This window comes from Euprymna scolopes, chromosome 5, assembly GCF_053919585.1.
Source record: "Euprymna scolopes isolate OS-2025 chromosome 5, ASM5391958v1, whole genome shotgun sequence".
NCBI lineage: Eukaryota > Metazoa > Mollusca > Cephalopoda > Sepiida > Sepiolidae > Euprymna > Euprymna scolopes.
This window is the reverse complement of record NC_136486.1, coordinates 137,374,627-137,378,406: the sequence shown is the minus strand read 5'-3', so window position 1 is coordinate 137,378,406 and position 3,780 is coordinate 137,374,627.

Genomic DNA, 3,780 nt, shown 5'->3' with positions numbered 1-3,780 from the left:
GTTTTTCGCTGTTGATTTTAGTCGCAGGCGCAACCTTAGTTCTAGAGCAGCGAAAGCGACATTAGAAGATTAGAAAGGACGGTTGAGGGGGGATAGTGATAGTTAAGGCTGAACTGGACTCCTTGGAAAACAGGGGGGGACCAAGGATCGCTAGTTAGGCTTAGATTAAGAAGAGCGCCGAACGAGGCAACAAATATCGCCACGTCACTACGCGCGGAGGAAATTCGATGTTCTGCTGATCCACACATCGCCAGTGTCATATTGCTGGACGGACGAACGTAACATCAAATGACGGAATATTGGAGGGTTTGGGGGGCTCAGTTTAAGAAGCTTTTTAGCAAGGAGCCTGGACTGACTATCGAAAAGTTTGACATGTCCCAGACATTTCTCGCCTCGAGGTGACCGAAGCGATTAGGTGTGAAGGTAGCATAAAAGAGGAGGAAGTCCTTGAGGCCCTGAAACAGGTCGGGCTAGACAGGACCCCTGGGATTGATGGTCTGCCCTACGAGGTGTATTTGAGACTATCGCCCATTTTTATTCTTTTTGCTGGCCGTACGTTTAAACTCCTGGTTAAAGAACGGGCGCATACCTCAGTATTTTACTATGGGGATCATTAAATTGCTACGCAAAGATAAAATTGGTGGGGATGGGATAGGTAATTTCCAGCCCTTAACGATTTTAAGCACGGAGTTAAAGATTTTAGCCAAGATTTTAGCTAATCGTCTGCAGATTGTCTTGGAAGTGAATGGGGTAAGGTTGAAGCCCTTCATGTTAACAAGATCCATCCGTCAAGGTTGTCCGTTGTCACCCATGTTGTATGTGATCGCGCTGCGCCAACTTCGGGTGAATCCTGTCCTTCACGGGATTACTTTGCCAGGGGGCTCTACTCCGGTAAAGTGTATCGTCTATGCCGACAACGTTACGCTTTTAACGAACAGTACCGAGATAAGAGCCGTCGACATAGAAACAAGTCGGTATGCAAAGGTGACAAGGGTCATAATTTCACGTTAAGTCTATTGGCTTACGTATTGGTGCGTGGAGGGGTATGCCTCCTCATGGACTCTTTGGCTTGACTGATGGGGCATACAAGATACTCGGCGCCTGGTTTGGCCCCGACCTCCAGCTGGAGAAAAATTGGTCGGAAGTAATGGAAGCGGTCATGGTCATATTTCATTTGTGGTCATTGAGAAATCTGTCATTGAAGGGTTGGCCGGAGGTATGTAATTCTCATATCTACCCCCTCATCCTATACCGTCTATCAGTACTCTCACTCTCGGAGAACTCACTAGTTCATCTGGTGCGTGATCTTTTTGTGTTTTTTATGGCGCGGAAAGCAAGCCATGATTAACCGGGAGTTCTGTTACCTGCATCCGTCTGAAGGCGCTCAGGGTATGCCTGGTGAGGAAATACTTAGACACACTCTTAGGCTGATATATCTGGACCGAATGTGTATACCTATTGAGGGAAAACGTGTCTTCTGGATGGAAGACACTAAGAAAGCCTTTCAGGTTTTGAAGAGGGTGCAGTCGGCTGATACGGAGGCAAACAAGTTGCCCCGAAATGACTTCCCTTTCTATCGGTTGTGTCGTCTGGCCTTGAGGTTCCTTCTACGGGTGAAAGAATGCCTCTCTGATACACAGCTGTTGTCTCGCAAGGCACTATATCGGGCTTTAGTGAGGGGATCCATTCGAGACGAAAATATTGGAGGGGGTACGAAGAAGGAACGCCGCTTGATATGACCTTGGGTGCCTGGGTCCAGCTGTTTCGATAATTACGAGGCATCACACACCTGGCTGGTAATTAGGAATGCCCTTTGGGTCGGCAAAATACGCAGCGGGTTTTACTGAGACACCTAATTGTATCCGATGCGGACATTAGAAGGAATACCTTGATACTGTTTTCTTCCACTGCACTATCGTTCGACTGTTGTGTTAGTTAGTTGAAGGATTCACGGTTCGCATGCTAAAGGGCAGTGTTTTGTTCTGTATTCGGTTTCCCTGTTCTGCAACTGAGCACCGACAATGAAAAAAGAAGTACGCTATGTTTTTCTTTGTTTGCAAGCAGTTAAGAGAAGCGTGATTGTGACGACGCGATAGAAGGAGGTTTACGGAAATGAGACCTTCACTGCTCCCTAGTTTGTTCTCCTTTTCAAACACCGATTGAAAATGCTAATAAAGTGTGAGAAGACGAACCCGCTCCGGAAAATTTCAAGGACGGGTGGCTGAAAGTTTCCCGACTGTGTACAGTGAATGGAGCTAGTCTAGAGTTATTTTTTGAATTGGCTTAGGATTAGAATTTTGGCAATGCTGAACAAACATTGACACTTCATCGAACCACCTAGAATACGCTAGTAAGGCATTTCTGTTTAATTTTTAACTCAGCTAGACTATGCATGTTGACATCATCCCAATCCCTTTTTAGTTTGTCCCTGTCCCATCCCCCCGGGTTTCCCCAGATTTTGGTTCAATAATCCCCACGCCGACCCAATTAGGTGGCGGATAAACTGTTTTATCAGTGATGTAAGCTCATTTTGTGGGGTTTATTTCATAAATTCAGTTTTCGGGGACCTACATTTTTTCGACAGACAAAAGTTTCTACCTGCCACAATTATTAGTGAGGGGTTCTTTTACTAACCACCATTTTTTATTGTAAATTTTCATTCGTTTTTTAAATATGTTTTTTATCCCCAACTTCACACATCATGTATATATTTGTATTTTTGGGTTTTAGTTAGGATGTCTAGAGTGATTCTAATATTTTTGTGAAAGAGTCTAGTTAAGTTAACATTCTGTTAGTTAGGTCCACATAAACCCCCATTCCCCTTTTTGGCCTTGTGCCACATTTTATTGTAAATATTTTATTCGCAATAAATAAATATTTGCCCCATTATATACTCTAAAAATATTGTAACACATTATAACCCTCTTTTTTATCATTGTCACTATTATTGAGATATTTGGACGCATCTCTCTTTACATACGAGCTCGTGTGTAAGGAGAGATGCGTATATCTCAATAATAGGCTTGGTCTGTTGGTCAAACTTTTTATGCTGAAGTTTTAAAAAGTAATTCTCTTCGTTGTCCATGATTAAATTTGCAGTAGATTTTTTGTGGTCTATCACATCAGTATATTAGGTAGACTTTCTTTGATCTGTCACGTTTCAATACTTTTACTTTATATTCATTGCTGAAGTGGCAAATAATTATACAACATTTGCAAGATTTCCTTTGTTCGTCTACTTGAAGTGCTGAAAATAAATTTATTGCTCCCTTTTTGGTAAACAATTTAAAAGAAAAAACTCATCTCTCTACAACAACTGCCAATAATTTTTTCCATCTCTGTAGCAACAGAAACGGAACTTCCATAAGCAAAGTTGATTTCCTATATCTACTCGTACATTAGGGCAACTTGCCAACCAACTACAACATTCTCATTTGCAATGGGAATGCGAACAAAATTTTTATGAGTCGTCCACTTAAATAATCGAAGTCTGCCAAACTCCAACTGCCATGTCTATGAGGAATAGTATACTTTATCCTTGACTAGTCTTAGTAGATTGTGACTTTTAGAGTAAAAAATACACATCAAAGAAATGAGAATCATTTTTTAACCTTTATATGAAACTGCTTTCTTCTGTCGATTGTAACACTTGAGTTTGGAATTACATTCGTATCAGGATTACTGTGTAGTATATGTTCTGTCTTTGCAAAGAAAGAAAAACTTCGTGATTGAGGCAATTTATATATATATATATATATATATATATATATATATATATAT